The sequence below is a fragment of the Stegodyphus dumicola genome, chromosome 3, assembly GCF_044657685.1.
Source record: "Stegodyphus dumicola isolate Sdum_Otavi_A_Nest chromosome 3, ASM4465768v1".
Lineage (NCBI taxonomy): Eukaryota > Metazoa > Arthropoda > Arachnida > Araneae > Eresidae > Stegodyphus > Stegodyphus dumicola.
The window spans coordinates 120,594,888-120,616,088 of NC_140770.1; the positions used below are offsets into that span (position 1 = coordinate 120,594,888).

Below are 21,201 nucleotides of genomic sequence, written 5' to 3' on the forward strand. Positions count from 1 at the left end.
AATCATATCGAATATGCATAGAGATAGGAATAAGGAATCCATGGCAAATGTATAAAAAAAGTAATTTTATCTAAAGGATATCCAAGGAAATATTGCATGTTCCATTTTTTTCATGTTTTTATTAAATATAAACTGTTTATTCGAAGTGTCTGAATACTTATAAGAGTTCATTTTCGCAGCTTTTGGAATAAATTACTTTATCTACTAAGGTTTTGAATATCTTTTTTCAAAATAAACAGACAACACTATGATCGATAATATATGTAGGGTTCTCTTTTAAAACTGAGACAGAGCACGAGCATGGCATTGTACATGCTTTTATTTTACTAATAAGAAATAAAAAGTAATAAAGATAAAACTTAAGTAATTAAATGTTGCCGGATTCAATTAACAGTCCACCGGATTCATATAATGATGCACAGACAGTCCTTTCACACAAACATTCATGGGTAGCTTTAAATAATATAATCAGCTAAAGGCATAACAGCTAAAGGCGAAACATCAAAAGAAGAATCAAAACTCCAAGGAAGACCAAGAAGACCGTCTGTTTTCTTCAACTCTTAAAGAGGAGCGAGCCGTCTGCTCACATGCCCACTCTCGACCACGTCTGGACGCTATCTAACGCTGTCTGGAATGATTCGCACTGAGCTAGGCTGCGATGACGTCATGATGCTGGTATTCTAATTCAGCATTGGTCGTGGATTTCCACAGCTTCGGCCAGCCTGAAGAGCCATCGTCCTCGATGCCTGTTGAGTGGACATCACCATCATTTACCTGCAAAGAGAATAAAAAAAACATTAAAAAAAAAAAAAAAATGAAAAAAGAAAAAAGAGTATCAGGTCCTTAGGTTTTGAGCTGATACAAACATCAAATCATTTTGACCATAGCTTCATATGGTCAGCCGCAGTAGATGTCAAATTCGGTCCTTCATGGCATCCTACGTTTTCGACTTCATATCTGTCATTTGATCTTACAGCTATGATTTTATATGGTCCATGAAACTTAGGTCGTAGTTTCAAACCAGTCCCATATTGAGTTCTCTGAATGGCTACCAAGTCGCCAATCTTGTACAGTTTCGGTTTCTTTCGTCTTTTGTTAAATTGCTTTCGATTTTCTTCTTGTATCTTCAAAATGTTGTTTTTCGCATCTTCTCTCATTTCATCACGTTCTTGCATCAACTGCTTTAGATATTCTTCATTCAATATCTCACTAATTTTCAGATCTTCTTTGTTCTTCATTTTTGTCCCTATAAGAAGCTCAAACGGTGAATATTTCGTACTCCTCGTAGTTGTACTGTTGATTATCCTCTGTACATCTGAAACATACTTAAACCATTTCGTTGAATTTTCATGTGATAATTTTGACAAAACAGGAATCAAAATTCTATGAATTCGCTCATTCTGTCCGTTACCTCTTGGAATACCGGTAGTAATTTTGACATGTTCTATGCCTTCTTCTGTACAATACGCTGAAAATTCTTTCGATGTAAAGGCACTACCTCGATCTGAAATGATTCTGGCTGGATTTCCAAATACAGTCTGTTGTTGCTTCAATTTTGAAATAACTTCTTGCGTAGTTGGTCATTTCACTGGATAGAACCAAGTAAATTTCGTAAAAGCATCGACCACAGTTAGAATGTGTTGGTATCTCTTGTTCGTCGATGGAAGAGTTCCAATAAAGTCGATATGGTACGTACTCAAGGGAACGTTTTCTTTCGGTACAGGATGAAGAAATCCTTCTGCTTTTCCTTGCTTCTTGTTGTACAGTATACATTCTATACAGTTAGCAATTACTTTTTCAACTTTGCATTTCAGTCTGGGAATATAGAATTCTTGCTCTACAGCATTCACAGTTTTATCTACAGCAAAGTGACCTTTTATATGTAAACTTCTGTATGATTTCATTCTGTAAGGATTCTGGCACTACTAGAAGATCTTTACCATTTTCAAATTTGTACAAAATATCATTTCTCACGAAGAATCCATTTTCTTCTCCCTTTTCAACTAAATTCTTTATCAGTTTCTTATGTTCATCTTCATTCTGTTGTTGTGCTAACCGAATCTTCTCAGTTACATCGGATGTGTATGATGTTAAAATTAGAGCATTTCTACTTAGAGCATCAGCGTGTTTCATTTGGCTTCCTGAACGATGTACAATTTCGTAATCGAATTCTTCAATAAACATTGCCCACCTCGCAATTTTGGGAGTTAAATCTTTCTTATCTAAAGTTTCCTGAAAAGCACTACAATCAGTTACAATTTTGAATTTAGACCCTAACAAATAGTTTCGAAATTTCTTCAGAGCTTCTACAACTGCAAGGGCTTCTAATTCGTAACTACAGAGTTTCTCTTGCTGCGGTGAAGTCTTCTTACTCATGCACTGGATTTGGGTGATAATTACCATCGTCAGATAATTGGAGTAGTATCGCACCAAAGCCTTGACTACTAGCATCAGTATGAAGTTCTAATGGATATCCTTGCCTAAATATGTGTAGAACAGGTGCTTGAGAGAGAATTTCTTTTAATCTGCAAAACGCTTCCTGTTGTTCGGAATCGAACTTAAAACCAATACCTTTTCTAAGCAAGTCACTAAGAGGCTTAGCTATTTTAGCATACTGAGGAATGAATTTACGAAAATAACCCGTTAGTCCTAAAAAGCTTTGTAGTTGTTTACAGTTACGCGGTTGTGGAAAGTTTTGAACAGCAACAGTTTTGGAAGGTGATGGTCGAATAGTTCCGTCTTCAATTACATGTCCCAAAAATTCAATTTTGCGTTTTAAGAATTAGCACTTTTTGAAATTTATTTGCAATCCATATTTCGAAGCAGTTTTGAATACTCTTTCTAATTTGCCTAAACATTCAACTTCATCATTAGCCGATATGACTATATCATCCATATAAATAATTAGTACACCTTCATTTAGCAACTCACGAAATACTGAATAAATATACCTTTGAAAAACATTTGGACTAATACATAAAGCAAAAGGAGCTTTAAGAAATTCATAAACACCATTATGCGTTACAAACGCGGTATATTTAGTGCAATTTCCATCTATGTCTACATGGAAAAAGCCATTTTTTAAATCTAGTGTCGTGAAGTCTTTTGACTGTTCTAAACGATCAATATTTCCGGAATTAAAGGCAGTGGAAATTTGTCTTTAATAATCTTCTTATTTAATTTCCGATAGTCAATGCATGATCTTTTAGAATTATCCCGCTTGTTACACAAAACAATAGGTGCCGCATAGCTAGAGTTTCTAGGCTTTATTATTTTTTCTTTTAGCCATTCCTTAATTTGATCGTCAGCAATCTTTTGTTCCGCGAAAGACATGTATCTTCTATTTTGACAGACACGAATTTCATCGCATAAATTTATTTGCATCTTGAAGTCGGATTGTCTATTTCTCCGAGGCTGGTACGAATTAATTAAATTACACGGTCTTTCTTTATGTTCCGCACTCGAAATATGCGTTAAATCAATCTCGTTGACAGAAATAGCATTCACCAGACGTGAAAGGTAATTAAACGTCAAGCCACTTCCGCTTTCGGGGTTTTTGTTTACATTAACGGAGACGCCAGACGATTGAGAAAGATCATAAACATTCTTCAGTGACACAGCAATATTCAAATTTCCCATAAGGCAACGAACGTTAGCGGTTCGATATGACTCGGCAGTTATCAAGTTTACATTGCTTTTATTTCGATGAGAAATTATTTGAAGGCCATTCTCGGTAAAAGAGAAGTTAAACTGATTCATTACATCCAAACCTAATACAATTTGATTACATAACGACTTAACAACATAAATTTTCGTACGAAGTGAAAAACTATCAATTGAAATATCAGACATGAAAAAGCCGATGGCGTACGTTTGCTTTGATTCAATTCCGTTTAATGTGATATCGCTACAATTTAAATTAGGAGAACCAATCTGCTTGTGTAACTCCACGTTGCTTATCTTCACATCCGAACCAGTGTCAACAAGACTATCAATTAAATGATTATTTATTTCTACAGTCTTCATAATTCTATCCTCATCAGAAATTCGTTGTATTAAAGCTTGTTTCTCGGGGGTCTGCTCTGGACAGTCAGTTGATTTATGCCCAAAAATTTTACATTTAAAACATTTTATACCCTTCGATTTGTTTGCACAGTGCTTTGACTGATGCCCAAATTCCTGGTAATTAAAACATTTGACCTTATCAACGTTAGATTGATTTCGGTTTGATGACGCAAGCTTACTCCTATCTTTAACTTGAGTGTCTACTTTCGGTTTCGGATTTTTAAACTTATCATTGTCCGATCTCATTTTATCATAAATTTTAAGCCTTTGTTTAAATTCAGATATCGTTTCGCAACCATATAGTATAGTTTTCCTAACCACCGAATCGGGAATACCATCAATAACATATTTAATTAATGAAGCATCTTGAATGTTACCTCGCGAACACATTTCTTTCATTTTCAAAAAATACTCATCTAAAGATTCATTAGGCATTAATTTACGCTTACATAACATTTCATGCAATTCAGCAGAATTAAAAGCTTTACCATATTCAGATTTCAAAAGCTTTTTTAACTTACACCAGTCATTAACTTTAGGTTCACTCTGAATAAATAGTTTCGCTTTACCATTTAATGATCTTTTAGCAAAAATTAATTTATGCAAATCAGTTAATTTCAAAGAGTTTATAACGTCTTCAAATTCATCAATCCATTTATCAACATTTTCATATGCATTACCAGAAAAAGGATTAACAATACTTTCAATATCAGAAAAACTAAGATGAGGTTTAAAATGATCTTGAATTGGAAGCTGCATACTGTTATTTACTTGAGATTCGTTAAAACCAGGATTGTCTCTTTGATTATCATCAAGCATTACTTCAGAAATTTTATTAATAGTTTCATCTTCAATATCACTATTTTCTTCATGCAAAATATTTTCAAATGATACAGATACATCACATAGGAAAGAGACAATTCGGGTTACTAATTCTGATTTTAAACCTTCTGAATTTATGCACAATACATTGCAAACTTTAACTCATTCAAAGTAAAACTATTTTGCACTGTATCTATTTTCTTATTAAATTCTTCAGAATCTGGTTTAAATATAAAGCCAGAAAATTCACGTAATCTTTTCCGGTTATTTCGATCTCCATCAGTATTAAAAATAAACTTATGCAAACTTTTGATTTCAGAACTTTTACTGTTCTTTAAAGCTGCTTCCAATTCTGGAATTTCTACTAACTTCATATTGGATAGAAAGTTTTGTACTCACCCGACAGATGATCGTTTTCAATAGGGTAATCCACACACTTTATACGAGTAATCCAATAAACCGAATAACTTGTAAGAATAGTTCACTAATTTCACAGTTCTTAATGTCACTCGCACACTTTCGCGTTCGAGGCCGCACGGGTGGTCGCCATAAATTGTAGAGTTCTCTTTTAAAACTGAGACAGAGCACGAGCATGGCATTGTACATGCTTTTATTTTACTAATAATAAATAAAAAGTAATAAGGATAAATTAAGTAAAGATTAAACGTTGCAGGATTCAATTAACAGTCCACCGGATTCATATAATGATGCACAGACAGTCCTTTCACACAAATATTCATGGGTAGCTTTAAATAATATAATCAGCTAAAGGCATAACAGCTAAAGGCGAAACATCAAAAGAAGAATCAAAACTCCAAGGAAGACCAAGAAGACCGTCTGTCTTCTTCAACTCTTGAAGAGGAGCGAGCCGTCTGCTCACATGTCCACTCTCGACCACGTCTGGACGCTATCTGACGCTGTCTGAAATCATTCGCACTGAGCTATGCTGCGATGACGTCATGATGCTGGTATTCTAATTCAGCATTGGTCGTGGATTTCCACATATATGTAAAAGAAAAATAAAATCGCTACAGTAATATTTAGTAACTTACTATATTTACAAATAAAATTGAAAATCCACAACTGTCCCAAAACAAATTTGAGCGACTGTACTTACTCATCTTTTGTGTTTATTTTTGTGCATTTCCTGTACCTTGCTTCTTCTCTTTTGCTTCGTTTGTTTGTTTGTTTCGGTTACATGATATGTTGGCTGAAATGCAGAGAAGCAATATTTTCGAAAATTAGTATTAATTGTTTGAGTATGTAATTTCTTCATTCTTTGTTAATAATCATTCTTATATTCAAATACATACGGTTTATTGCTAACATGAGTGTCATTAGAATTAGCTATATTAACATCTGCTAGCAATACCGTTAGACACCTAAAATGATGGAATGAAGGTATTTCTAAGCGAAACTCTCCCTACTAACATTACATGCAAGATATTTTCCGACTAATGTCATATTCTATTTTCTATTAAATATTATTTTAACGTATACGAACTTCCCCGAATTAATTTTTAAATAGCTGAAGTCAGAAGGATGTTATGCTTCCTTTTCAGGAAGTTTTGTAAAGGGGAAAATAATAAAAAATTATCTAGAGTAAAAGTACTGTTAGTTTAAAAAGCTTTATTTTAAAAGCTTACCTTATGATTTTTTAATACTTTTAGGGTTAGCTTTAACAGAACGTTTCAAGCATTTCAGTTTTCGCAATATGCAAACAAAACGACTCTTAAATTGTTCCTGTTCTAAGCCAGGCTTATATTCCTTAGTTTTGAAGAAAAAAACCTCAAATAAAGTCAAAGAGAAAAGTTAAACTTTAACAAACATAAAATAAGTCCGCAACATTCTATTAAGGTAATATAGTATCTGGACTCCTTAATCGAATGAATCCTTTTCACAAACGAAATCGTATCTTAGCAAATAATATGAAGTTTTCTTTACCTTAACAGACGATTCTTATTTGTTACCATACGATGAGACGAAATACTAAATCTTGGTTTGTACTTGTCTTATGTTTGTAGAGAACAGTAGAGAATGGATTTACCCATACTTACGAAGATCCTACAAAACTGCAGCAGCAGTGTTGACTTTGAATACCTATACGTTGAGAAAATAGCCTGAGGGCCAAAAACTTCACTAAAGACAGTAAATCCAATTTCTTTCCTCGTAACAAGGTCCATGAACCGAGATTAGAAATAGAGTGCTTGGAAGAAGGTACGTTGTAAAAGCATGGGAAATTGTCTTCTTCGATTCATTGCCTTTATTGGGTGGAACACATAGTGATTCGTTATCGAGAAAGCAGATTACCTCATAATTCAGTGGATAATTTATTTATGGTGTCCACTTACTTAAGTGCTTCTTATTGGAATTATTGAAAGAGTGTACTTAGTTTCGCTTCAGTGAAAGATTATAGCTGAAGAATTTAGAATAAATGTATTTTTTATATTCATTACCGTTTTAATATTTGAAACAGAAAATTAATTTAACATGCATTGCGTCTATAAAATATTGATACTAAATTCGTACAAAGTTTAAATTGGAAGAAAGCAAGATTCTTATTTCTTAAATTTCAATACACAATCATATACCTTCACTAAATAATCCTTTGTTATATGTCTGGATAACACTTGGTATGTTCATATAGGTGCTTGATTCCACCGTAAAACTAAATCATCTTCGGGAAGACTCTTTAAAGATTAGGTATATTTAAATTGACCAAAAATATATTGACTCTTTTTACGGTTTTAAATTAAAATTCGATTTCTTATAAGCAGTTTAAAACTAACGTCGCGTAAAGATTCGTTTTAGAACCAAAATTAAGGTAAGACATTTTTTAAGCTTTTGCTGTTTGTAGAATTATACGGTTAATTTACATTTGCATTTCAGATAACTCCTTCCATTAGACTATATATAAAAATTTCTGTTCACAATTTGGTATAAATATATAGCTACGCATGATTAAATGTGTAAACTATAATAAACTTATCTATGTAAATCCATTGATTTCAAGAAAATTATATTCTTACGGGATTTTAAGTTTACTTCACTTCAAATTAGGATTTCATAAAAATGCATTTTCCTGCTTGCGTACTTGATTTCTCTTAAATGTATGATTAGAATTTCAACAAATTACGATTAATTGTATAAAACACTGTAGCTATATAAAAAGGCAAATAATTATGTTTTTCTGAGACAAGAACTTTCAGAACTCTAATTAAATTAAAAATTATATGAAAACATCTACTCGTCTGGTTTCATTGTCTCGATTAAAGGTATGATACTTATGTATGCAATAGTGTTTAAATACTATAAAATTATCCTTACTGACAAACTTATAAATACATTTTACATTCCTTTATTAATATTAAGAAAATAATGTGCATTAATGTGCATAAACCAATTAGTTATAAAGTTACTGAACTTTGAATGTTCTTATATTTTTGGCGTAACATTTTGAAGGTATCTGCTGCTTTTAATAACTTACAGTTTACGGTTTTTTGAATCTCTTCAGCGTTACTAAAACAATTTCATCTGGGCTAAGACTTACCTTTAGCGTCAATAAAATAATCTGCAATAGCCAAATCTGATGAATAAGATGTTTAGTTAGAATTGTGACATTTTTCTCTGTTAGAATCTGTTTGGGGAGAATGGAATTATGTGATGGCATATTGTCATGCAACAGACGCCACTTACTATACTGAATTTTTCAGGCCTAACCGGTGATTTATCTTTAGAAGTAGATACATTAGCTCTTAATAAAATATGGAGTACATCACCTGTCTATCAGAACCAAATTCCACACGATTTCATTTTTAGTCAAAAAGGGCAGCATCATAGCCTTTATTTGACATTTCTGAAAACAATTTTTTTTTTCCGTGATTAATCTTCGCCATCGAAACACATGACTGTCATTTTGCCTTTTTAGAATCCTAAGCGAAACACCAAGTTTTATTTACAGTTAAAATTTGTTCGAAACTTTGTGTTGCTTTGCTCGCATTATGGCAAAATTTTATTGCTGTACTTTTCCCAGCTTTTAAACTCATGACAATAGATGTTCACTGCATCAAAACAAATACTTTACACAAAATTCAGTCTATATGCAGATAATGTTGTTGCGAGTTACGAGATTGCTGACGTTCCTTTGAATAATAAGTCCAGATAAGCAGGAAGAAATAAACATTTTATTAGGAAAATAGGCACACTACATCGTACATACAGCACAATAAGGAATTCAAAGAAATAGTAACTGAAGGAGAACGCGGCTATTTAACAATTCCTCCTTAACACACGAAATAAGTAGTTAAGTTCTTTAAATCACTCTCAATAAAGCCTTACTCGCATTTCAGATAACCTCTCACAGCTTATTGACAAATAGATAGTTTCACAGCTGACTGATAACTAAACTGCCTTTCAAGCTCAGGTTTTAGGTTCCAGGAATTTTTAAATACAATTATCGTGCGAATAAACACGACATATTCCAGCTCTCTCAAGCAAAGTCTCTACGGACGCAAAAGGATAATAATTTTTTAACTGTAGTCTCGTAATAGGTAAAGATGTGAAGGGAGTGACAACTTTCCCTTGTGCGACTACAAGTGTTTAGACTGATCCGTAAAGTACTGAAATGATACGCATCACATACGAAGCAACTACAAAGAAAATAAAATAACAATATATGCCAGAATGGCAAAATAGTAGAATTTTGAATTATCTACAACATGCATAGTCCAAAATTTTATAATTTCATGTGGGAAGGGGTATAAATTTCAAATGAGGATATAAGTGTTCAGAACCTTCGAACTCAGTGTTCATGCGGAACGTTCACTCAGAAACTCGATGAGCCATGAAGTCCGTCCTATTTCGCTCCGAAATAGCAATCTTTACTGAGTTAGTAGGCTACTATTACATGGTAGAGCAATTACATATGTTTACAGTATAATTACATAACAGTGAGTATTCCAATAAGGAAAATTGACGGAATGATGAATTTCGAACTCACTAATACGTAAGTACGTATCGTACATATTTACAAGACCGGTGATTGTTTAGATAGGAAAGTTGTCGTCGAGCATATATGCTACAAGCGGTCTCAATAGGCTACCTTCACTGAAGATCTCTTAGTGAAGTACAGTGGAATCTTGAGATACGAGCACCTCTATATACAATAAATTCGAAATACGAGGAAAGTATGAGCGAAATATTTGTCTCTAAATACGAGCAATGAGTCAGGCTGTTGGTATGCGTGGCACCATTCCAAGATCCGGCTCAACTCGGGGAATCCCCTCGTCAGATCATTCAATGTGTAAACAAAATATATGTAAGTCTCTAATAATCAGACTGGATCGAATGTAAAGTGATAAACAGAGGAGCGTTATTCCACAGAACGTTTAATGACGAACACCAAAGACGAACTAATACATATACATACATGGACCTTATAAGAGATAGACTAACCCAGCGGGCGGGGCGCGCGTTACGGACATGTCGGCAAGAAAGAATAGGGACGATTTGGTTTACTTTAACACTGAAACCTATGGCGTTTGTATCACATAACTCTTTTTAATTATTAAATGTGATACGTTGTATAGTGATGAGATTATTAAGACATAGTTTTTTCCAAATAGGATTTAATATATCTCATTAAAGCACTTTTTACTGCATTTCGCGCATTTTTTTCACGCGTAATTCATGTACAAATATCTTTACTTTGGTAAAACGGTAAAAACTCTAAGCACAAAATTTTGCATAAAAATAAAGTAACTTAATTTGAGTACTTTAGTACTTTAGTAATAAAATGAACTTAATTTTGCATAAAAATAAAGTAAAATTAAATAACATCGACAGTACGTGATGCTTTGAAATAAATTAAACAAGATCTGATAATTTTTTTAATATAATGAACATGTTCAGGCAGTGATTTTCAAAACTATAATAACATTACAGAGCGATCATTTATTTGATTATATCATCACTAAATAACATTAAAAACATTAAAGTGGATTATTTATTTTAGTAATTTATCAAATTCGGAGTATAAAATTTTCTGAGCGTAATGAAGGGGAAAATAATATAAAATGAAATCTAGAAGCATTTAGATTTTATATTACGCCCAAAGGGAACCTGTTTTTAAAGTTTTGTGTGTTACCTATGTGGGAGTCATCAACGTCCAATGCTGAATTAGAATACCAGGATTATGACGTCATAAGCATAGCATCACCCAGCGCAGTAAGAATCATCCCAGACAGCGCTGAGACCTGGTCGAGAGTGGAGGGCAGACGTGAGCAGACGGCTCACACGTCTTCAAGAGTTTATGAACTTAGATTGAGCTTTTGATGTTATGCCTTTAGGTGTAAAAAAACTGTTGGTGCATCATTATGTTAATCCTGCATACCGTTAACTTCATCTTTATTTACTTTTCTTATTTACATTTTTTTCTTTCTATTAAATAAACCATTTAACTATTACTTCGTGCTCTCATGCTGTGAATAAAGTCAAATTCTACAAAAAAATATGGCGACCAACCGTGCGGCCTCGAATTCCAAAATGTGCGAGTAGTAGAACTGTCCTTTGAACTACTGAGTGAAAGTTATTCGATTTATTGGATTACTCGTATAAAGTGTGGATTACCCAATTGACGACGATCATCTGTCGGGTGAGTACAAAACTTTCTTTCCAATATGAAGTTAGTAGAAATTCCAGAATTGGAAGCAGCTTTAAAGAACAGTAAAAGTTCTGAAATCAAAAGTTTGCATAAGCTTATTTTTAATACTGATGGAGATCGAAATAACCGGAAAAGATTACGTGAATTTTCTGGCTTTATATTTAAACCAGATTCTGAAGAATTTAATAAGAAAATAGATGCAGTGCAGAATAGTTTTACTTTGAATGAGTTAATTAAAATTTGCAATGTACTGTGCATAAATTCAGAAGGTTTAAAAACGGAAGTCGTAACCCGAATTGTCTCTTACCTATGTGATTTATCTGTATTATTTGAAAATATTTTGCATGAAGGAAATAGTGATATTGAAGATGAAACTATTAATAAAATTTCTGAAGTAATGCTTGATGATAATCAAAGAGACAATCCTGGTTTTAACGAATCTCAAGTAAATAACAGTATGCAGCTTCCAATTCAAGATCATTTTAAACCTCATCTTAGTTTTTCTGATATTGAAAGTATTGTTAATCCTTTTTCTGGTAATGCATATGAAAATGTTGATAAATGGATTGATGAATTTGAAGACGTTATAAACTCTTTGAAATTAACTGATTTGCATAAATTAATTTTTGCTAAAAGATCATTAAATGGTAAAGCGAAACTATTTATTCAGAGTGAACCTAAAGTTAATGACTGGTGTAAGTTAAAAAAGCTTTTGAAATCTGAATATGGTAAAGCTTTTAATTCTGCTGAATTGCATGAAATGTTATGTAAGCGTAAATTAATGCCTAATGAATCTTTAGATGAGTATTTTTTGAAAATGAAAGAAATGTGTTCGCGAGGTAACATTCAAGATGCTTCATTAATTAAATATGTTATTGATGGTATTCCCGATTCGGTGGTTAGGAAAACTATACTATATGGTTGCGAAACGATATCTGAATTTAAACAAAGGCTTAAAATTTATGATAAAATGAGATCGGACAATGATAAGTTTAAAAATCCGAAACCGAAAGTAGACACTCAAGTTAAAGATAGAAGTAAGCTTTCGTCATCAAACCGAAATCAATCTAACGTTAATAAGGTCAAATGTTTTAATTGCCAGGAATTTGGGCATTATTCTAAGCATTGTGTAAACAAATAAAAGGGTGTAAAATGTATAAAATGTAAGAAGTTCGGGCATTATTCAACGAACTGTCCAGAGCAGACCCCCGAGACACAACAAGCAGCTTTATTACAACGAATTTCCGACAAGCATAGAATTAGGAAGACTGTAGGAATAAATAATCATTTAGTTGATAGTTTGGTTGACACTGGTTCAGATGTAACGATATGCAGCGTAGAGTTACACAAGCAGATTGGTTTTCCTAATTTAAATTGTAGCGATATCACATTAAACGGAATTGAATCAAAGCAAACGTACCCCATCGGCTTTTTCATTTCTGATATTTTAATTGATAGTTTTTCACTTCGTACGAAAATTTATGTTGTTAAGTCGTTATGTAATCAAATTGTATTAGGTTTAGATGTATTGAATCAGTTTAACTTCTCTTTTACCGAGAATGGCCTTCAAATAATTTCTCATCGGAATAAAAGTAAACTTGATAACTGCTGAGTCATATCGAAATTCTAACGTTCGTTGCGTCATGGGAAATTTGAATATTGCTATCTCATTGAAGAATGTTTATGATCCTTCGCAATCGTCTGGCGTCTCTGTTAATGTGAACAAAAGTCCCGAAAGCGGAAGTAGCGCGACGTTTAATTACCTTTCACATCTGGTGAATGCTATTTCTGTCAACGAGATTGATTTATCGCATATTTCAAATGCAGAACATAAAGAAAGACTGTGTAATTTAATTAATTCGTACCAGCCTCGGAAAAATAGACAATCTGACTTCAAGATGCAAATCAATTTATGTGATGATATTCCTGTCTGTCAAAATAGAAGATACATGTCTTTTGCGGAACAAAAAGTTGTTGACGATCAAATTAAGGAATGGTTAAAAGAGGGCATAATAAAGCCTAGCAATTCTAATTATTCGGCGCCTATTGTTTTGTGTAACAAGCGTGATAATTCGAAACGTTTATGCGTTGACTATCGGAAATTGAATAAGAAGATTATTAAAGACAAATTTCCACTGCCTTTAATTCCGGAAGTACTTGATCGCTTAGAACAGTCAAAAGTCTTCACGACACTAGATTTGAAAAATGGCTTTTTCCATGTAGACATAGATGAAAATTGCACCAAATATACCGCTTTTCTAACACATAATGGTATCTACGAATTTCTTAAAGCTCCTTTTGGTTTATGTATTAGTTCAAATGTTTTTCAAAGGTATATTTATTCAGTATTTCGTGACTTGCTAAATGAAGGTGTACTAATTATTTATATGGATGATATAGTCATACCGGCTAATGATGAAGCTGAATGTTTAGACAAATTAGAAAGAGTATTCAAAACTGCTTCGGAATACGGATTACAAATAAATTTCAAAAAGTGCCAATTCTGAAAACGTAAAATTGAATTTTTGGGACATGTAATTGAAAACGGAACTATTCGACCATCACCTTCCAAAACTGTTGCTGTTCGAAACTTTCCACAACCGCGTAACTGTAAACAACTACAAAGCTTTTTAGGACTAACGGGATATTTTCGTAAATTCATTCCTCAGTATACTAAAATAGCTAAACCTCTTAGTGACTTACTTAGAAAAGGTATTGGTTTTAAGTTCGATTCCGAAGAACAGGAAGCTTTTTGTAGATTAAAAGAAATTCTCTCTCAGGCACCTGTTCTACATATATTTAGGCAAGGATATCCATTAGAACTTCATACTGATGCTAGTAGTCAAGGCTTTGGTGCGATACTACTCCAATTATCTGACGATGGTAATTATCACCCAAATCCAGTGCATGAGTAAGAAGACTTCACCGCAGCAAGAGAAACTCTGTAGTTACGAATTAGAAGCCCTTGCAGTTGTAGAAGCTCTGAAGAAATTTCGAAACTATTTGTTAGGGTCTAAATTCAAAATTGTAACTGATTGTAGTGCTTTTCAGGAAACTTTAGATAAGAAAGATTTAACTCCCAAAATTGCGAGGTGGGCAATGTTTATTGAAGAATTCGATTACGAAATTGTACATCGTTCAGGAAGCCAAATGAAACACGCTGATGCTCTAAGTAGAAACGCTCTAATTTTAACATCATACACATCCGATGTAACTGAGAAGATTCGGTTAGCACAACAACAGAATGAAGATGAACATGTGAAATTAAGAAAATGGATTCTTCGTGAGAAATGATATTTTGTACAAATTTGAAAATGGTAAAGATCTCCTAGTAGTGCCAGAATCCTTACAGAATGAAATCATACAGAAGTTTACATATAAAAGGTCACTTTGCTATAGATAAAACTGTGAATGCCGTAGAGCAAGAATTCTATATTCCCAGACTGAAATGTAAAGTTGAAAAAGTAATTGCTAACTGTATAGAATGTATACTGTACAACAAGAAGCAAGGAAAAGCAGAAGAATTTCTTCATCCTGTACCGAAAGAAAACTTTCCTTTGAGTACGTATCATATCGACTTTATTGGACCTCTTCCATCAACGAACAAGAGATACCAACACATTCTAACTGTTGTCGATGCTTTTACGAAATTTACTTGGTTCTATCCAGTGAAATCACCAACTACGCAAGAAGTTATTTCAAAATTGAAGCAACAACAGACTGTATTTGGAAATCCAACCAGAATCATTTCAGATCGAGGTAGTGCCTTTACATCGAAAGAATTTTCAGCTTATTGTACTGAAGAAGGAATAGAACATATCAAAATTACTACCGGTATTCCAAGAGGTAACGGACAAATTGAGCGAATTCATAGAATTTTGATTCCTGTTTTGTCAAAATTATCACATAAAGATTCAACGAAATGGTTTAAGTATGTTCCAGATGTTCAGAGAATCATCAACAGTACGACTACGAGAAGTACGAAATATTCACCGTTTGAACTTCTCATAGGCACGAAAATGAAGAACAAAGAAGATTTGAGAATTAGTGAGATATTGAATGAAGAATATCTAAAACAATTGATGCAAGAACGTGATGAAATGAGAGAAGATGCGAAAAACAACATTTTGAGGATTCAAGAAGAGAATCGTAAACAATTCAACAAGAAACGTAAGAAACCGAAACTATACAAGATTGGCGACTTGGTAGCCATTCAAAGAACTCAATATGGGACTGGTTTGAAACTACGACCTAAATTTCATGGACCGTATAAAATCATAGCTGTTCGACCAAATGACAGATATGAAGTCAAGAAAGTAGGATGCCATGAAGGACCAAATTTGACATCTACTGCGGCTGACCATATGAAATTGATTTGATGTTTGTATCAGCTCAAGTCTATTCAACAGACATCGAGGACGATGCCTCTTCAGGCTGGCCGAAGCTGTGGGAGTCATCAACGTCCAATGCTGAATTAGAATACCAGGATTATGACGTCATAAGTATAGCATCACCCAGCGCAGTAAGAATCATCCCAGACAGCGCTGAGACCTGGTCGAGAGTGGAGGGCAGACGTGAGCAGACGGCTCACACGTCTTCAAGAGTTTATGAACTTAGATTGAGCTTTTGATGTTATGCCTTTAGGTGTAAAAAAACTGTTGGTGCATCATTATGTTAATCCTGCATACCGTTAACTTCATCTTTATTTACTTTTCTTATTTACTTTTATTTCTTTCTATTAAATAAACCATTTAACTATTACTTCGTGCTCTCATGCTGTGAATTAAGTCAAATTCTACACCTATATTTATTGAATATCATGTTCTTCGCCCGTAAACCACATACATTTGAAAACAGCATATCTTTAGAATTTCCACTGGAGATGAAAATGTTATTTTCCGTACAGTGTTACCATTGCTCGCTTTGAACTCATTGAGTTTGTTATCGAAAATTCGTTAAAGTTTTACAAAATATGAAATAGATTAAAACTAATTCAAATTTCGGCCGTCCAGATGCCCATGTTCGGGGGGAGGATTACATTATTCAAAATTTGATAGCTCTAGATAGCATCGTTTTTGTCTCAGTGTGAGAAATATACATGTATTCATGCAGATTCTTCATTATTTAATTTCTTTAAATATAATACTGTGCGATAATATTTGGTAACAACAATTTGCAAGGAGACACGGACATTTATAGTGAAACAGCGCAAAATGCCGCTTCGAAACTAACAGCCTTTCTAGGCTACCGCCGCTTTGGGCTAATAAATTAAATTAACAGTAAATAAAAAAAAATCTTACGCAGAACTAAAAATAAATTTTAAAAAATAAACACTATAAAATACAGACAAAATTAATTATTACGTTTAAATACAATTTTAATATGAGAATTAAATGCATAAAAATTTTTAAGGTGTTGTTAGAACTTTTCATAGTATAGAGGGCGCTGTTGCGCTGAAAGAATTCTGTGTTTTTACATTATGTAACTGTCGTTCGCCGTTGCGATGTGTCTGTATTACTGTGATATATTTGGTGTTTTCATTAAATATAAATGAAAGATATCGTGGCTAAATCGCAGAATAGGCTGCATCAGTCGATGCTGTGTTTACTTCTCTTATGCTTGGACACGCTTTTTTATGAAGTAATATTGGTTACGCCTCTTCTTAAAAACAAGTTATAAGTATGCTATAGGTTTGTATTTAAAGAAAACTTAAATTATATTTTAACTGAGTTGAAATGGTAGGTTTATAAAGTTCTGCGCGAGATTTTTTTAATTATAAATCTACTTTTGTGTGTTGTGTGGTAGTGTTAGCATTTAATGCAACGAATTATCTCTCACAAATGTATTATTAAGATACCAAACGATCCTTAGCAAACGATTAAAAATATTGAATGCATGAATTAAAAATTATAACCGTAACATCTGAAAATACAGAAAAGCATTCTTTTGCTTAAAGAATGCTTTTCTGTATTTTCAGATGTTCTTTTGCTTAAAGAATGTTTTGATTATTGATGAGTTTGTCTAAATCGGTGCTTACTGCAGAATGGACGAGTATCTGAATCTGGATTTTTTTAATCAGTTAGAGCGAAGAGGCAAAAAGAGCGCTATTGAGTGGTGTATGGAGAAAAGTTTGATTGCAATATCGTATAAGTGCCCAATTTGTGAAACAAATATGAAACTAGTAGAGAGACGGTTTTGAGACGTATAGACGATTTTGAGTGGTGCGCGATCCCGAGTTTGTGCAATTCTGGGATTTATTTTAAGTGAAAATAGATCGATGTGCACATGGGCAAAGCCAATGTGGTGCGCAATGCCGAGTTTGTGCAATTCTGGGATTTTTTAAGTGAAAATAGATCGATGTGTAGATGGGCAAAGCCAATCTGTGCGCAATGCCAAGTTTGTGCAATTCTGGGATGTTTTTTGAAGTGAAAATAGATCGATGTGCACATGGGCAAAGCCAATGTGGTGCGCAATACCGAGGTTGTGCGCGATGCCTAGTTTGTGCAATTCTGGGATGTTTTTTGAAGTGAAAATAGATCGATGTGCACATGGGCAAGCCAATGTGGTGCGCAATGCCGAGTTTGTGCTATTCTGGGATGTTTTTTATGTGAAAATAGATCGATGTGCACATGGGCAAAGCCAATGTGTTGCCCAATTCTGAGTTTGAGCAATTCTCTGATTTTTCTTTAAGTGAAAATAGATGGATGAGCACATGGACACCGAGTTTGTGGAATTCTTTGATGTTTTTCGAGCAAATACTGATCGTTGTGTAGTAGAGAAAACGAGGTTGTGTGTGATGCCGAGCAGTAATGTAACTTTATTTATGTGCAATGCTTAACATATCGTTAGTGTATTTTAAATTTGTATTGTTGTTTTAGTTGTGAATTATATTTAAGACGTCATTTTCCATTTAAATTGTATTTTTAATTTTTTGGCTTTGATATGTTTATAACGCTTTCCGACTTACGACATATATCGATAGCCCGACGATCTACTCAACAGTAGCAAAATTGCTAACTTTAACTCTTGAAGTAACGTTTACCTCATATTTTAATACGTAGTGTTTGGTATCGTAATTGCACTTGATAATATGAGTTCATTGATAATATGAGTGTGCGTGCGTATGTGAAGCATTGCTTAGTGTTCCAAGTTTGTAGTATTTATTTTATTATATTATTTTCTTTCATTCTGAGAAATTAGATTTTTTTATTTATTAATGTGTAGAATTCTAGCATGCCTACACAGAATATGGCGTGATTTAGGAATTTTAGAAACTGCTATGAAATCTGTGTAATGATGTTCATATGCAATAAAAAATATTCTTCTTTTTTTATTAATGTAAAGTTTAAAAATTTTTAGAAATAATGAAAATTGTCTAATTATTGGTATGTAAGGAATTATGTCGTTACGTAGCAAGAAGGTAATTTGTAAAAATGATAAAATTGAAACGTTCCACAATATAAATTTAAATTAAAAAAAAATATTTTATCTGTATAAATAAAAAAAAATTAATAATAATAATAATAATAATAATTTAATAAAAATCTTTGAAAATATTGAAGCTCCAGAAGTATTAGAGACTGCGACGTTGTTTATCGTTTTAATAATTGGTAGAAGTCGCTCACTGTATCATGGTAATTTTAAATATAAACCATTTATTATACTTATTATCAGTAACGCCTAAGGTTAAATGTTATAAATATAAATTAAACGTAAAGAATTTGATATTATATTACAATAATAAACAATTTATTATTGTTATTTTTAAGAGAACATAGAAAGTACACGTAGTGTAAATGCGAGACTGCATTGTGACGTCATAAGCTTAGTCCCACCCATTTATGTACGTCACACAGCTCCTCCTACTGAACTTTGTTGATGCAGCCTATTCTGCGCTTTTACCGATATCGTCATGTATTTTTGTATACCAAATCAAGATCAAATTTACCACTGATGCAAACTCGTCGAAACAAAAATAGCGTTCGAACAAGAATTGCCAAGGGTTATTACTCGCCTCACGAACTTCGCATTCGTATCGTTAATCGCTTCGTAACATGTGGTGCTGTCGCCGGGAATTATCTTAATGGTGGGGTGAGTAAATAGTTTTGTTGAAAATTTGTTTGAATAGAATATTTTGTAATTGTTGAAGTAGTAAAGTTGTTTGATGTCGTTGATCTTGTTTGGTAAAAATTTACAACTTTAGGTTTCGCATTAACTGAATGTTTGCATTGATATTTGGAAATTCGAATGTATTTGCAAGTAAGAAAATGTTGTGTTTTTTTAGAATTAGAATTTGTTGTTAATGCTTTGAAGTGTGATTTGTTGTTGAAAATTACAGTTTGTTTTCTTAGAATTCTAGAATTAGAATTTATTGTTAAAGTATTTGAGGGGTAAAATTTGTTGCAAGAAATTGTGAAAATGGCTAAATTGTTAAAACTTCGAACTAAGCGTGACACACATCGGGAACAAACTTTAAAGTTAGTAGAAAAGATAATCAGATATTGTCATATATGTATGTGATTCATATTTAGAACAGTTGAATAGTAAAATTGAAATTATTAACATACTAAATAGTGACATTGATGAATTGTTGAAAGAAGAACAAGAAATTAAGGATGAAATTAACACAGTAGATGAATATAGCGAAAAAATAATACCAGTTAAAGTAAAGTTGCAAAACAAAATTAAATCAATTAGAAAGGTTCCATATCAGTCAGGTGAACAAACAGGAAATCCAGAAAATGTTCACGTAGAAAATAAAACTTTGCATTTAGAAAGCAGAACTAAACTTCCTAAACTTTCGCTTCCTCGATTCTATGGTGAGCCTTCAGAATATTTAGATTTTTGGAATCAGTTTGAGAATTCTATGCATAATAATTCTAATTTAACTGAGGTTGATAAATTTTGCTATTTAAAGTCGTTATTAGGTGGTAATGCCTTAGCTAGCATTAAAAGATTCTCAATTACTCCAGAGAATTATAAACAGGCTGTTAAATTAATTTCGGAAACATTTGGACAAAGAGACGTTTTAATAAATGCTCACTTGTCAAATTTATTAAATCTGGCAAATGTAAAAAATGCTTCCAACATCCAGGCTCTTCGTAACCTTTATTTTGAAGCCCAAATTCAAATTAGATGTTTAGAAGAATTAAATGTCAAATCGGAAACATACACAACAATACTGACCAACATAATACTAAAAAATCTGCCAGTAGAATTGACTCTTGAATTTTCGAAGCAAAATGTAAATAATTGTCATGATTTACAGAAATTGACGAAGTTTTTACATATTGCTATTAGTGCAAGAGAAGATAATTGAGTGCAAGAGAAAAAGCATGCGCCAGTAACAGAATTTATGGCGAAAACTTCGGAAGTTTGTTTATTCTGCGGTCAAGGTCACTGTAAGACTGAATGTGAAAACATGATTGTGCAACAAAAAAGGGGATAAACTAATTAAGGAAAGGAGATGTCTGTTATGTTGTAACACAAACTGTTTTGTGAAAAAATGTAATGCTAAACAGTGCTCATTCTGCTTTGGTAGACATGCCAAAGTTATTTGTTTTAAATTTGAAAATTCTAACAAGTGTAAATCTAATTCAAAACCGGAAGAAGAAAAACCAAAGGAAATGGAAATTCAGCCTACTATTTCGAAT

At 33.0% G+C, this 21,201-nt stretch overlaps 1 long non-coding RNA gene across 1 annotated transcript in view; it reads right to left on the reverse strand.

Annotated features, from left to right (window-relative positions):
• Positions 1-299: 299 nt before the first annotated feature.
• LOC146998074 (uncharacterized) overlaps positions 300-21,201 on the reverse strand; it is a 70,282-nt gene continuing 49,380 nt past the window's right edge. Inside the window, exon 2 of the long non-coding RNA XR_015040250.1 lies at positions 300-774. This is a non-coding gene — a long non-coding RNA (uncharacterized LOC146998074). The remainder of the gene's footprint in view (positions 775-21,201) is intronic.